Source organism: Lynx rufus, unplaced genomic scaffold (assembly GCF_022079265.1).
Source record: "Lynx rufus isolate CCGP_SWC_20201006 ecotype Redwood Valley unplaced genomic scaffold, mLynRuf1.p SCAF_8, whole genome shotgun sequence".
NCBI classification, from domain to species: Eukaryota; Metazoa; Chordata; class Mammalia; order Carnivora; family Felidae; genus Lynx; species Lynx rufus.
The window spans coordinates 134,333,897-134,349,734 of NW_025814896.1; the positions used below are offsets into that span (position 1 = coordinate 134,333,897).

Sequence of the window (15,838 nt, forward strand, 5' to 3'; positions counted from 1 at the left end):
TTCGAGCCCTGCTTCGGCTCTGTGCTGACAGCTCAGGGCCTGGAGCCTGCTTTGGATTCTGTGTCTCCCTCTCTCTCTGTCCCTCCCCCACTCGCACTCTCTCTCTCTCTCAAAAAAATAAACACTAAAAAATAAAAAAAAAAAAGAATTATGGTAACAGTGTAATGAAATAAGAGGGAGGATATCCACAACAACCCTTGTGATGTAATATGTAAGTATACATACCCAGAGGTTTCTTTTCTACAGCCTAACAATGGTTCTCCCCGAAACAGTATTACTCAAGCCACCCACTTATCCCAAAGTAAGAGAAGTCTGAGTACATTTACCACAATGATCTCATCTTGCGCTTGAGAGAGAAAAATTAGCACACAGAAACTATTTTACACTTGAAAACTTAGGTTTTGATATCAGCTTCGCTTCTCTGACTTAGATAAGTAAATTAACCTCTCTGGATTCCGTTTATCTGAAGAATGAAAAGCTGGGCTAGCTGAGTTTGAAGGCTCCTTCCTCCTTCCTGCACTGGCCTTCCCCCCAATTCCATGACCCATGTTTTATGTTAGTTTGGCCACAAGAGAGAAAATGCCACAGGGGCCATATTATTACTGAGAATCTTATCCTTGGTCCTAGACATTTGAGAATGAGCACTGTTTTAGAGGATATTCGAAGCCAATTTTTGAGAACGTTGTCATTTTGTTAAGGTGGAAAATTTAGATGACCAGCTGATCTATTCATAGCTAACTTCGCATGAAGGTACTTGAGGTCTGGTTTTGTTTTTTGTGTTTTTTGTTTTTTGGGTTTTTTTGTTTTTTTGGTTTTTTTTCGGTTTTAAACAAAGTTTCTCCAGGTGACCCTCCGGTTGGTAAACTGCAAGAGACAGTCTAGAAAAATGAGGTATAATCGACACTATGCTGGAGCCAGCTGGATCTGATTCCAGAGAGAACGGGCTGGTGGATTTTCAGAAGTTCTGCAAACTGTGGGTTGTACCTCTGCGGTACAAACACTACTCTAATGGTGTGCTGTTGTATATCTCTTCCCAATTCCCGTTCTCACAGCTTGGAATCGTCCATGGTGGGAGTATTTACCAATGCTAAATCTCAAGGTTTTATTTATCGTTTTGTTGATCGTCTAAACTTAATGACGTGGCAGAGAAAACGTTAATAACGCAGATTAAAAGCGTGTCGGGTCTATAACCTTTACGTTGTGAGTAGTGAAAATATTTGAGGTCGTATTCTTCTAGTATTTTCAGACTGCCACGTGATTCAGCGAAGAGGTCGCTCCTGACTGATGAGTGAAGTTACCACATACATCTTCATGGCTTCACTTTTGTGTCATTTGTTAACACGGACAAACTATCCACCAACATTCATGTCAGAACCACACTCGTTTATCAACGGCAGGAACAACTCCTTTGCTGAGCTGGATAAGCATCAAGCATTTATCCACGGTCTCATTGTGTCAGATCACGGTTGAATCGCAAACACCGTTGGGCCACGAACGCAAGAGTTCGGCCAAAAGTAACCAAAGCTTTCCGTGAGAATCAATTAGCTGCGTGGAATTTACGGTAAGAATATTATGTGGGGCGCCTGGGTGGTTCAGTCGGCTGAGCGTCCAACTTTGGCTCAGGTCATGATCTCACAGTTCGTGGGTTTGAGCCCTGCATGGGGCTCTGTGCTGATGGCTCAGAGCCTGGAGCCTGCTTTGGATTCTGTGTCTCCCTCTGCCCCTCCCCCACTTGTTCTCTCTCTCTCTCTCTCTCTCTCTCTCTCTCTCTCAAAAATAAACAAATGTTAAGCAAATATAATAAAATAATATTGTATAATTTGTTATTATTTTTCAGTTGGGTGCTACATTTCCTTTATGTCAGCGAAAATTAAATGTATGTGCACACACACATTTTCTTCCAAGAGCAGGTGGTTAAACATTTACCAGCCCACTACTGAGTATAATTGTATCTTCCCTTCCCACTCTGAGTCATGCTTATGGGATAAAGCACATATAGGACAAAACCTCAGTAAATTGGACTATACACGCAAGGGCAGCTTGTGTTAATAAAAATTATCTTAGAGTAATTAAGAAAATGCCATTTGTTGTTTTCAAGTGCTTAGAACAACACAATTCAGCGCCAACAGAGGGTGTGGTCTGCTTTAATGAAAAAGCAAAGAAAGTTTAATTAGCACTCTGTATGTAAATAGATTTTCTAAGGCTTTTACTGAGTGCTCGCAGTAATTTATTTTCTTGAATCAAATCACTGGCTTCCCCCTCCACTCAGCTCCATTCTCAAGCTTCGTAGGTCACCCAGGTGGCACAGATTTCCACTTGTGCCTCAGTTGAACACCTTACCCCTGCCCTGAACAACTCCAACGGTTCCCTATTGGCCACAGGATAAAGTTTAAACTCCTTTTTCCCTCCAGGCTTTTTTCCAGCTTCCTCCGCTATTACCTTGTCTTGACCTTGTTCCCACCCAGAGTCTGCAACTATGGCCCAGGGGCCAGATACGGCCTGCAGACTGATTTTATACCGTCCTTGAGCTAAGAATGTTATATATATGTTTACTTATTTATTTTGAGAGGGACAGAGAGAGAGAATCTCAAGAAGGCTCCTCACCGTTGGCACAGAGCCCGACTCGAGGCTTGAACTCACGAAGTGCGAAATCATGACCTGAGATGAAACCAAGAGTCAGACGCTTAACAACCTGGCCACCCAGGTGCCCCTGAGCTAAGAACAGTTTTGACGTTTCCCAAAAGTAGAAAAATAAGTCAAAAGAAGAATAATATTTTGTGACACATGAAAACGATATGCATCCCATGGGGCGCCTGGGTGGCTCAGTCGGTTAAGCGTCCGACTTTAACTCAGGTCATGATCTCGCGGTCTGTGAGTTCGAGCCCTGCGGTCCGTGAGTTCAAGCCCCGCGTCGGGCTCTGGGCTGATGGCTCAGAGCCTGGAGCCTGCTTCAGATTCTGTGTCTCCCTCTCTCTCTGCCCCTCCCCCATTCATGCTCTGTCTCTCTCTGTCTCAAAAATAAATAAACGTTAAAAAAAATTAAAAAAAAAAAAGAAAATGATATGCATCTCAAATGTGAGCATTGATAAAGTTTTATTGGCACACAACCACACCCATTCAGTTGCAACAGACCCTGAATGGCTCACATACCTCAAACGTTTACAGTACAATCTGACCCTTTGCAGAAAAAGTTTGCTGGTCCCGTTTTCACCGCACTAAACTCCTCATTTTTCCCAACTCACAGAGGTTTTTTGCAGTAAGTAGTTTGAACATGGTTGTCTACCTTTAATCTCTGTTTCCTGGAGGGCAAGTCCTAGCACAGGACCCACGGCCTTGCACAGGCTTCCCCCCTGCTCCAACAACCCGTTCATTGAATCCATGAAGTATTTTCTCACCACGAAACCTCAGCCTGGAACATCCCTTCTCTTGTTCATCTACCACACTTCTCACCATCCTCCAGGATCAAACCCAAACCTCCTTTCCATGAAGTCTCTCTCTCTCTCTCTCTTTTAATGTTTATTTATTTCGAGAGGGAGCAGGGGAGGGGCAGAGAGAGAGGGAGAGGGCGAATCCCAAGCAGGCTCCACCCCAGCATGGAAGCCAGTGTGGGGCTGGATCTGTGTCTCCCTCTGCCCCTCCCCCACTTGTTCTCCCTCTCTCTCTCTCTCTCTCTCTCTCTCAAAAATAAACAAATGTTAAGCAAATATAATAAAATAATATTGTATAATTTGTTATTATTTTTCATGAGATCATGAGATCATGACTTGAGCAGAAATCAAGACACAGACGCTCAACTGGCTGAGCCACCCAGGTGCCCGCTCCACGAAGTCCCTTTTAAACATTCTAGGCCAAAGGGCACCTGGCTGGCTTGGTCGGTCCATCTCAGGATCGTGAGTGCAAGTTGGATGTGGAGCCTACTGAAAAATAAAAAAGACATTCTGGACCAAATCAACCATCTCCTCCTCTGCTCTCAGTCTCTCAAAAATAAATGTTAAAAAAAAATTTTTTTTTTAAATGCTTCAGTTCCCCCAAAGTTCTAGGTGCTTCCACCATAGAAACGTCCCCATTGTATCATGACTAGCACACGGGTTTCCTTGTCTCACTGCTGTCACTAGACTAGACTCTTGGGACAGAGGGGATGTCTTTGTATGTACCTCTAACTCCAAAACACAGGGCGGGCACACAGGAGGTGCTCAGTAGGTGTTAACAGAATTGAATCGCACGTAAGCGCTTTGCTTTCAGCATTGAAAATGAGAGAAGACGTATCGATTCAACACACAGAAAACGCAGAGGTGTGAGAGAGAGGAAGGCGGGTGGGCTTTTCCCGCGATGGGGCCTTCTCCGTGGGCTCAAGTATTCTGTAAAGATATGTTTGTAGGGGGAAATCCGGCATTGGAGAGCGGAGAGGCGATCGTTCGATGACCCGACCCCTTCAGAGATGGAAACGTGCACTTTTCCTCCCTTGCTATGGGAAGGCTTAACCGTGCTAGTGTCGAGATGGCAGTGATGTAGCATCATCACATGTGAACTAAGGCGCTCCTGTCCCCTCAACCCTTCTGCTGGCAGTGCGGTCCCCAGCCCGGCAGTGTCTGCATCACGTGGGGGCCTCGTGGCAGTGCAGAATCCCAGACCTGCTGAAGCAGAGTCTGAACGTTAGCAAGATCCCCGGATACGTGTTTGCATTTTAAAATTTGAGAAGCGTTTGGGGCGCCCGGGTGGCTCCGTCGGTTCAGCATCTGACTATTGACTTCAGTTCAGGGCATGATCTCACGGTTCATGGGATCAAGCCCCGAGTTAGGCTCTGTGCTGACAGCACGGAGCCTGCTTGGGATCCTCTCTTTCCCTCTCTCTTTGCCCCTCCCCTGCTCGTGCTTTCTCTCTCTCTCTCTTTCTCAAAATAAATAAACCTTTTTTTTCTTCTATTTAAAAAAAAATTTTTAACGTTTATTTATTTTTGGGAAAGAGAGAGACAGAGCATGAACAGGGGAGGGGCAGAGAGAGAGGGAGACACAGAATCGGAAGCAGGCTCCAGGCTCTGAGCCATCAGCCCAGGGCCCGACGCGGGGCTCGAACTCACGGACCGCGAGATCGTGACCTGAGTTGAAGTCGGACGCTTAACCGACTGCGCCACCCAGACGCCCCAAAATAAATAAACCTTTAAATAAAATTTGAGAAGTGTTTTTAATGGGCGAGGATACACTGCTTGGCTTTCCCATCGCGTCAGAAGCCCAATATTCCAAATTGTGTAATCTCTACTGTGCTGGAGGGACTTGGTAAAACCCAGAGGATTGAGGTTCTTTCCAATCTTGAGATTTATGAAGGCTTCTTTCAGTTCTGAGCACCGCTCTATAATACACTGTCTAGTTGCTGCCCTATTGCATTGCTCAGTAATCCAACTAATATTTCCCAACTACCTTCTCTATGCCCAGCACTGTCCCCAAAACTAAGGGGTAGCAGTGAACTAGCCAGAGAAGGTCACTGCTGTTCTCAAACTTAGATTCTAGCAGAGAAACATAGTAACAACTTGCATAAAATCGTTTCTGGGGCGCCTGGGTGGCTCAGTCGGTGGAGCCTCCGACTTCGGCTCAGGTCACGATCTCACGGTCCGTGGGTTTGAGCCCCGCGTCGGGCTCTGTGCTGACAGCTCGGAGCCTGGAGCCTGTTTCGGATTCTGTGTCTCCCTCTTTCTCTGACCCTCCCCCGTTCATGCTCTCTCTCTCTCTCTCTCTGTCTCAAAAATAAATAAATGTGAAAAAATTTTTAAAAATTAAAAAAAAAATTGTTTCTTGTGAGTCCCCTTGACAGAAATGGAACAGGGTGATGTAATAAAGAGTATCCAGGGTGTGTGAGGAGTTGTTACATTAGAGAGGGCAATCAGGAAAGACTTCTTGGAGGAAGTAGCATTTGAGCTGAATCCGGAAGAGAAGGAGCAGGTGAATGTCAGTTAGAGAGGAGCGTATCACAGAGGAACAGTAAAGTCCCTACGGCAGGAACTAGGTGGATTTAGAGAAAGGTCGGAGAAGCTGGGATGTTGTGAGCAAGAGAGATAATGTAAGACGATGCTGGAGAAGTGGGGGGAGCCAGATCACACAGGGTAATCTTTGTAATTTTCCTACGTGCAGAGGCCTGGCAGGGTTGCTTTATCCCTAAAAATAAAAAAGATCATTTTGGCTGCTCTTGGGAAAATGAACGCAGAGGGGCAAGAGCGGAGGCAAAATAGGTGGGTAAAACATTAATTAGCAATATACACAATGGGCTTCATCAAAATTAAACATGTTTGTGTTTTGGTAAAGGTGCCTGGGTGGCTCGGTCGGTTGAGTGTCCACCTCCTGGTTTCTGCTGGGGTCATGGTCTCACGGTTTATGGGTTCGAACCCCACGTTGGGCTCTGTGCTGACAGCCAGGAGCCTGCTTGGGATTCTCTCTCTCCCTTTCTGCCCCTCCCTCGTGAGAGCTCGCTGGTGCACACACACACTCTCTCTCTCTCTTTCAAAATAAATACAAATAGGGGCTCCTGGGTGGCTCAGTCGGTTGGGCGTCTGACTTCAGCTCGGGTCATGATCTCACAGTCTGGGAGTTCGAGCCCTGCATCGGGCTCTGTGCTGACAGCTCGGAGCCTGGAGGCTGCTTCAGATTCTGTGTCTCCCTCTCTCTGGCCCTCCCCCGTTCATGCTCTGTCTCTCTCTGTCTCAAAAATAAATAAAAAAACATTAAAAAAAAGCAGAATAAATAAAAATAAACATTAAAAAAAACCTTTCGTGTTTCAAAGGACACATCAAGAAAGTAAACACACAAATTGTGGGAAAATATTTGCAAATATCTGATAAGGGACTCATATCTAGAATACACAAAGAACTCTTACAACTCACGGGGTGCCTGGGTGGCTCAGTCAGTTAAGTGTCCGACTTCAGCTCAGGTCATGATCTCACGGTCCGTGAGTTCGAGCCCTGAGTTGGGCTCTGTGCTGATAGCTCGGAGCCCGGAGCCTGCTTCGGATTCTGTATCTCCCTCTCTCTCTGCCCCTCCCCCGCTCAAGCTCTGTCTGTGTCTCTCTCAAAAATAAATAAACATTAAAAAAAAAAAAAAAGAACTCTTACAACTCAGAAATAAAAGACCAACCAATGAAACGATGGACAGAGAATCTGCATAGACATTTCTTCAAAGGAGATACACAGATGGCCATAAAACGCATGAAAAGCTATTCAATATAATTAATCATTAGGGAAATGCAAATCAAACCACAGTATGATACTACTTCCAACCCACTAGTATGGCTGTAATAAAAAAGACAGACAATAACAATGTTGGTGAAGGGGTGCGTGGGAGGTTCAGTCCGACTTCAGCTCAGGTCATGATCCCACGGTTTTTGACTTCCAGCTCTGTATCAGGCTCTGTGCTGACAGCTCGAAGCCTGAAGCCTGCTTCGGATGGTGAGGGGGAATCTGTTCCACGCATCTCTCTGAGCTGCTGGCGCTTGGTGGCAACCTTTGGCATTCCTGGGCATACATACACATCGCTCTCATCTCTGTGTCCACAGGTGCTCATCTTGTGTGCACGTCTCTGTGTCCAAATTCCCCCTTTGTATTAGGGCATTGGTCATGCTGGAGTCAGGACCCACCTACTCCTAGACGACTATATGCATAACCTCCAGTATGATCGATCATATGGACAGTGTTCCTATTTCCAGATAAGGTCACATTCTGATGTACCAGGGAGGGACACAATTCAGTTCGTACAACAGGGGGGTATTATTCAGCCGTAAAAAGAGATGAGGTACTGATACAGGCTACAACACGGATGACCCTTGAGAATAGGTTGAGTGAAGGAAGCCAGACCCAAAAGGACACATATTGCATAATGCCACTTACACGAAATGTTCAGACTATAGAAATCTATAAAGGCAGAAAGTAGATGAGTGGTTGCTTACGGATGGGAAGGGGATCTGGGAATAGGGGAGGTAGTAGTTAAAGGGCACAGGGTTCCTTTTCTGGTGATGAAAATGTTCTGTAATTTATTGTGATAAGGGTTGCACAACCCTGTGAATACACTAACGATTATTGAATTGCACACTTTCAATGGTTGAATGGTAGGGTATGTTAATTGTATCTCAATAAAGCTGTTACCAAGACTAAACACAAGTTAGGGTTACAAAAAGCATTAAAGACTGGGTGGTTCAGTTGGTTAAGTATCCGACTTCAGCTCAGGTTATGATCTCACGGTCCGTGAGTTCGAGCCCCGCGTCGGGCTCTGTGCTGACAGCCCAGAGCCTGGAGCCTGCTTCCGATTCTGTGCCTCCCTCTCTCTCTGCCCCTCCCCTGCTCACGCTTTGTCTCTCTCTCTCTCAAAAATAAATAAACATTAAAAAAAAAGGTTACCTTTGTGCAGTGGCAGTATCGTAGCCAGTGAGGTTTATCTGAGGTGCGATTATTGCTTAATGGAAAAAAAAAAAAAAAAGGTTAGCGACTGAAAAAAAAAAAAATGATTTCTAGGGTTTGGAGTCCAAAGTTCCAATCCCAGCTCTGCAACCTTCTGTTACCTTGACCAAGTTTCTCAAGAGCCCTAGCTTCATTGGAAAGAAGCAGGTGGGGAAGGGAGGTACGACCAGGAACCCAGCAGGGTTATCCTAAGAAGTGGAGATTAGCTCGGTAAAATACGTGGCACATAGTAGTTGCTCAATAAAAGGTATTATTAGTCATACATGTTACATCCGACCCTTGAAAATACAGTGTGAGTCCATCACAGATAAATCTTTCCATGGGTCATTTATTTTCTTAACTGGTCAAACAAGGGCTTTTTAATGCCTCCCAGCAAGCAAACTCCCAAAATGGAGCTAAAGCTTAGAAGAGAAACCTATTCCCTCACGTTATTCATGCCACAGGAGGACCCAGCTCTATGCTGCGTTTCTGCCTCTGGCATCTCTTCCTGACTTTTGTTTTTACTCCTTGAGCTGATAATCGAAGCTGTCAGAGAAGGCTCACACCGCTCAGTCGTTCACTGACGAATTCCAGCTGGGCCTTGTAGAGCGTGTTGCTGAGTTGGAGAAGGAGCGAGAAGGCCCCTCAGGAAGGAGCCCACACGCAAGGCGCTGGTGGATTGGAGCATCTGGCTGATTGGTTATTCAATCTGCTTCAGGAGGGGTTCTCAGCGCGCGCCTCTGAAGGGACGGACCTGAGTCAGCGTGAGTCTGAAGAGCGGAGTGAATCCAGAAAGACCCCTGGAGACTAAGTCGCTGAAATGAAATCAAAGCGGACAGTGATTCCTGCCACAGGCCTAAGCATCTCCTGATGCTTTCAAGGGAAAACGAGGAGCAGATATGGCTCTGGTGGTGAGCTGGACATCTCCGTCAAAGTGCCGGCAGCCCTGAGGTCGAGCAATACCGAGGGATGCGATTCCAAGCTGCGCGGTGGGGTCCACGGACGATGTCCTGCGTGTCAGGTGCTGTGCTGGCCCCCGAAACACGGCGACAAGGGTGAGACGGTGTCTGCAGCGAGGCCTGGTTTCACGAACAGAAATCAACAAGGCCCTCAACTGAGCTCGAGGTCGCAGAGCCACACCGGAGCCCCATACGATCTGAGTATCAAGGGCTGGTCAAGCCTCCCCCCAAAGTATATTTTCTCCTAACTCTCTAGACCGTCTACTTCGTTTCCTCCACCACTGTGCCCCGAACAGGTCCTGTCCAAACAATCCTAGGGTTGTGACTCATAATCTGAGCAGCAATGGCCTTATTTAGCATAGATTATTCAGGGATGATCTTCTCATGAGCTTTGAGGAAATGCAGAATGGCTGGCAACCCCCCCCCCCACCCGCAACTCTCAACCCTCTCACCCTTGTTCTGAATGCTTCTTCCCTCTCTCCGGGGTACTCCTCCCTGCTGTCCCCATGCCCAGCATAGGCCTCTATTACCAGATCCTTGGGGTCACCCAAGCCAGCATGGTCTCCTTCCCGTTGTGGTCACTGCTTCCCTGTTGGGGGGGGGTTGTGGTGGGAATGACCATGGGCTGGCCCGCCCCCTCCACCCGTGTCCCCTGGCTCAGAAGCATTGCCATTACTTGCCTGACTATAAGAATTTCCAGGCACCCTTGTTAAAATCCAGATTCCAGAAGGCACCACTATAAACCTACTGAATCAGTCTTCAGGGGACAGGCCTGGACATCTGGACTTTTAATATGTGCCCCAGAAGAGTCTAGATAAAGCAAGTTTGGGGAGTTTTATCCGGCATTTTAGAGTAAAACCTCAAAACCAAGGCTCTAGGACTTCTTTATAAGCATCTGTAAGTGTTGGAGCAAATCCTAGAGGTGAGTGGGTTTTTAAGTGAGCAAGCCCTTTTCCGTAAGAACATTAGTTCTCTCAGCTCCCTGGAGAAGCATTTACAAAATTATAATCTGAGAGCAAAATGTCCCCCAGGGACCTGAGAGTGTCTAATGCTCACTCTGAAAGTGCTGGCTTTAACTGCCACCCAGGGAATGGTTGGTCTGCCTGCAGGATTTGGAGCTGTGGACACTTCCGGCCTCTGTGCAGAAGCAATAATGCCTAGTTGTATAAGAGACCTCCTCGTGGCTTTAAGCAGAAACTTCATTTTCTCAGAAGAGAAAACAGAAACTTTCATTTCTCTTCATGGAGTCTGCTTGGGATTCTCCCTCCCTCTCTCTCTCTCTCTCTCCCTCTGTCCCTCTCCCCTGCACAAGTGCTTTCTCTCTCTCTCTCAAATAAAAATTAAACCAAAAAAATAAAAATGCAAATATAGTTATGGCACTCGCTTAAAAGTCTTCGAGTGGCTCCCCACAGTCTGTGAAGAAAATCCAAATGCCTTAATGGGCTACATAAGAATGGGAATTCTGTGAAATTCCCAATGTCTGTGTGACCAAATGTGGGACGCTCCTTGCAAAGGGTTTGTGAGTTGTTTTCTAAGGTCTTTGAACTTGACTGGGGGCAGCGTTCGGTGAACTGCTCTGGGAAGCCTGGGGGGCAGATAGCAGATGAGCAAGGGTAGACCGCCCCTGGATTTGCAGCGGCCACTCCCCACCCCCCCCACCCAAGGGTTCCTTTTTCAGTCGTAACAAGGGCTGCGTCCCGGTGACATGTGATCCGGGGTCCCCTTCCTTCCTCTCCTTGACTCTCCCCCTCTCGGTTTGAGATCCTCAGCCAAAGTTGACCTCACTTGCTGAGTCCACGCTGCATTTTGGTGAGTCCCAGTTACAGATGCCAAGAAGTGAGCCGTGCTGTTTGCTCAGGCTCTGTTCAAATTTTCCATACGGCTCTGAGCATAACAACTCAGCCCGGACTCCCAGCCTCTGCCGGGGTCCTGTCCTGAATCTCCCCTGGGCGGTGCTCAGAATGTGGCAAGGAGTTCCCCCGCCACCCCCGGCCACGGGCGAGACCTGGGGAAACCGAGGGTGGGCACACTGGGTCAGTCAGTCATTGTGCTGGAGACAGGACACAGCAGAGGAATGACCTAGGAATTTAATGGCAGCGGACCAGCTAATGAAAGCCTCCTTTGTGCCTGTCCTATGACACAGCAGTGTAGCCTGGAGCTCGAAGAAGCCGGGAGCACATCTTACAGACTTTGAATCACATGGAAAGGTGCAGATGTGATAACCAGATAGGACAGACTGACTCACTCGGGCTGCAGACGGAACAAGGGTTCTCCCACGTCTTGAGTCTAAGAGGTCCCGGCAGAGTGAAAGACAGATACTGTTGCTTCCTTGCTCAGAAAGGCTGACCAGAAGCAGCAGAAGAGATGGGTTTCTTTGAGGCCCTAGTGACCGACAACCCAAAGTCAACAGATAATCTGCTTCACGGTCCTTTTGATTTAAATTTGCCCTTTTTCCTCATCTAGTTGTCCCAACAGAAACTGTGGCACCACTTTCAACAATAGCCAAATTATGGAAAGAGCCTAAATGTCCATCAACTGACGAATGGATAAAGAAATTGTGGTTTAGATACACAACGGAATACTACGTGGCAATGAGAAAGAATGCAATCTGGCCTTTTGTAGCAACGTGGATGGAAACGGAGAGGGTTATGCTAAGTGAAATAAGTCCTACAGAGAAAGACAGATACCATATGGTTTCACTCTTATGTGGATGCTGAGAAACTTAACAGAAACCAATGGGGGAGGGGAAGAAAAACAAAAAGAGGTTAGAGAGGGAGAGAGCCAAAGCATAAGAGACTCTTAGAAACTGAGAGCAAACTGAGGGTTGATGGGGGGTGGGGGATGGGCATTGAGGAGGGCACCTGTTGGAATGAGCCCTGGGTGTTGTATGGAAACCAATTTGACAATAAATTTCATATTAAGAAACAAACAAACAGAACTGTGGCACCATCCGGACTCTTTCTCCATGTCCCACAAAATCGCTCAGTCACCAGGTCCTGATGTTCCTCCTTGTTTAATAGCCACACAGGTGCCCCCCCACCCATCCTGATTGCCCACCACACCCCTCATCCATCCAGGCTCTCACCCTTTGAACACTAAGAACGTGGCTTCATTGGGGCACCTGGGTGGCTCAGTCGGTTGAGCGTCTGACTTTGGCTCTGGTCATGACCTAATGCTCGGTGAGTTCAAGTTCTATCCTGGGCTCTGCCCGGAGTGTGGAGCCTGCTTGAGATTTTCTCTCTCCCTCTCTCTCTGCTCCTTCCTCGCTCGTGCTGTCTCTTTCTCTCTCTCAAAAATATAAATAAACTATATAAAGAATAAATAAATAAATAAATAAAATAATACATAAATAAATAAATAAATAAATAAATAATAAATTTTTAAAAATGCAGCTTCAGGGGTGCCTGGGTGGCGCAGTCGGTTAAGCGTCCGGCTTCAGCCAGGTCACGATCTCGCGGTCTGTGAGTTCGAGCCCCGCGTCGGGCTCTGGGCTGATGGCTCAGAGCCTGGAGCCTGTTTCCGATTCTGTGTCTCCCTCTCTCTCTGCCCCTCCCCCATTCATGCTCTGTCTCTCTCTGTCCCAAAAATAAATAAACGTTGTAAAATTTAAAAAAAAAAATGCAGCTTCATTAATGAGTTGTTCTATCTCCAGACCAGACAACCTTCCAATCCATCCTGTCTCCACGGATGCCAGAGTTATCTTTCTGAAAGTGATCCTTTTAAAAATGCAAATCCAGGGGCACCTGGGTGGCTCAGTCGGTTGAGCGTCCGACTTCAGCTCAGGTCACCATCTCACGGTCCGTGAGTTCGAGCCCCGTGTCAGGCTCTGGGCTGATGGCTAAGAGCCTGGAGCCTGCTTCCAGTTCTGTGTCTCCCTCTCTCTCTGCCCCTCCCCCATTCATGCTCTGTCTCTCTCTGTCTCAAAAATAAACATTAAAAAAAAATTATAAAAAAAAATGCAAATCCAGGGGCACCTGGGTGGCTCAGTCGGTTGAGCGTCCGACTCTTTTTTTTTTTTTTTTAAGCGAAACATATACTTTTTTTTTTTTTTTTAACGTTTATTTATTTTTTGGGACAGAGAGAGACAGAGCATGAACGGGGGAGGGGCAGAGAGAGAAGGAGACACAGAATCGGAAACAGGCTCCAGGCTCTGAGCCATCAGCCCAGAGCCTGACGCGGGGCTCGAACTCACGGACCGCGAGATCGTGACCTGGCTGTAGTCGGACGCTTAACCGACTGCGCCACCCAGGCGCCCCTGAGCGTCCGACTCTTGAGTGCAGCTCAGGTCATGATCCCAGGGTCATGGGATCGAGCCCTACCTTGGGCTCCATGCTGAGCATGGAGTCTGTTTGGGATTCTCCCTCCCTCCCTCTCTCTCTCCCTCTCTCCCTCTGTCCCTCTCCCCTGCACAAGTGCTTTCTCTCTCTCTCTCTCTCTCTCTCTCTCTCAAATAAAAATTAAACCAAAGGATAAAAATGCAAATATAGTTATGGCACTCACTTAAAAGTCTTCTAGTGGCTCCCCACAGTCTGTGAAGAAAATCCAAATGCCTTAATGGGCTACATAAGGCCCTTCACAGTCTACACTGCCTAACCGTTCAGCCTGATTTCTCTTCAGACCTCACTTGGCCCATTCACTGAGTTCCTGTTATATACCAGATTCTGTGCTGGGCTCTGAGAACCCCGTGGTGAGCAAGAGAGTCATAGATCATGTAGAGCTGGCCATCTGAGGGGGACGACAGACTTGAGACAAGAAGGCCAATGGAGTTCAATGGGTGCTATGCTAGGGCACATGCAGAGGGGCCCCACCTAGCTTAGGGCACAGGGAGGGCCCCCTGACCCAAAGGAATTGGGGAGTGAATATGAGTTAGAAGTTGGTAGTGGGGGGCGCCTGGGGAGCTCGGTTGGTTGAGCGTCCTACTCTTGATTTTTCCTCAGGTCACGAACTCATGGTTCATGAGATCAAGCCCACGTCAGGCTCTGTGGGCATGGGGTCTGCTTGGGATTCTCTCTCCCTCTGCCCCTCCCCCACTCTCTCTCTCTCTCTCTCTAAACAAACAAACAAGCAAATAAGTCGGTGGTGGGAGACAGTATATGCAAAGATTAGAAGGTGAGAGAGCTTTGTGTTTTCAAGCAACTGAGAGAAATGTGGCCTGTTAGTGATGAGAGAGAAAGTTTGGAGGTAAGCAGGAGCCTGGTCACGGGAGAGCTTAGAAGATCCCATGTTGAGGACTTGGTGACTTTACCTGGGGATAAGAGAGAGCCGCAGAACCATTTTAGGCAGATTTGCACTAAAAAAATTTTTTTTAACGTTTATTCATTATTGAGAGAGAGACACACACACACATGCACACACAGAGCATGAGCAGGGGAGACACAGAATCCGAAGCAGGCTCCAGGCTCCGAGCTGTCAGCACAGAGCCCGACGCGGGCCTCGAACTCACGGACTGCGAGATCGTGACCTGAGCCGAAGTCGGACGCTCAACCGACGGAGCCACCCAGGCGCCCCGGCAGATTTGCATTTTTGAAAGGTGTCTGGCTGCAGTTTGGGGAACAGGTTGAAGCATTTACAGCTCCCCAAGTCGCTCTGCCTTTCTACACAACTGTGCCCTAGCACCAACGTTTTCATCCAGCTAGAATGCCCTTTTGGCTCTGTTTACTGAGTGAGTTCCTTCCAAGTTTTAAAAGTCAGCTCAAAATCCTTAAAATTCACAGTGCTGGGGCACATCTCCATCTTTGCTCCCATGATGTATATCGTTCATCATTCTATTAGAGTATCTTTCACATCGTACGTCAGTCTCCATTACTGGGCTGTGAGTCCGTAAAGGGAATCTAGTCTGTGTTCCATTCAGCTTTATACCCCTAAGGGCTAGCTAACCCTTAGTCTAAGTTGCTTTAAACATGATCTTTGAATGGATGAATTTATATCAGGGGCAAGAAAATACCGAAAAGCCGAGACGTAAGACCTCTGGGACTCCCTCCGTGTTAGGTCTTTCTCCAGCGGTGGGCGGGGAGGGGACCCCACTCACCCTAGACCCAGAAGCTGCACCAGGGTTTACCATCCCTGAAGGCTTTCCTCTTTCACACAAAGTACATTTCAGCAAGTGGGACTGAAGGAGAGAAAAACTCTACAGCAGCCTTCCAATCTTTTCTGATGGTGGAAACCCTCGACTTCGTACCTAAGTTTGGGCAGAAGTCTGGTCAGGAAGTCTAAAGTTTATTTTCATTGAAGTGGCACGAGACAGGTTGTGTAGTGAATAACTCAGGTGTCCCAGGGAAGCTGCATATTTCTAAGTTTTTCTGAGGCAGGGGGCCAGACGTCAGTAGTGCCTTGAGGAAGGGGTACCCTTTCCAACCACCCAAGTGGCTCTGTGTGGGCCTCATAAACTCGAAGGAGTGCGTCTATATGAAAACGTCAGGAACTTGGTTTAGTTGATTGTTTATTATTTATAAGTGGCTTCTAACAG

General features: G+C 47.3%; 1 pseudogene; it reads left to right on the top strand.

Annotated features, from left to right (window-relative positions):
* The first annotated feature begins 8,372 nt into the window (after nt 1-8,372).
* On the top strand, nt 8,373-8,545 carry LOC124504518 (uncharacterized; annotated as a pseudogene).
* Nucleotides 8,546-15,838: the final 7,293 nt, after the last annotated feature.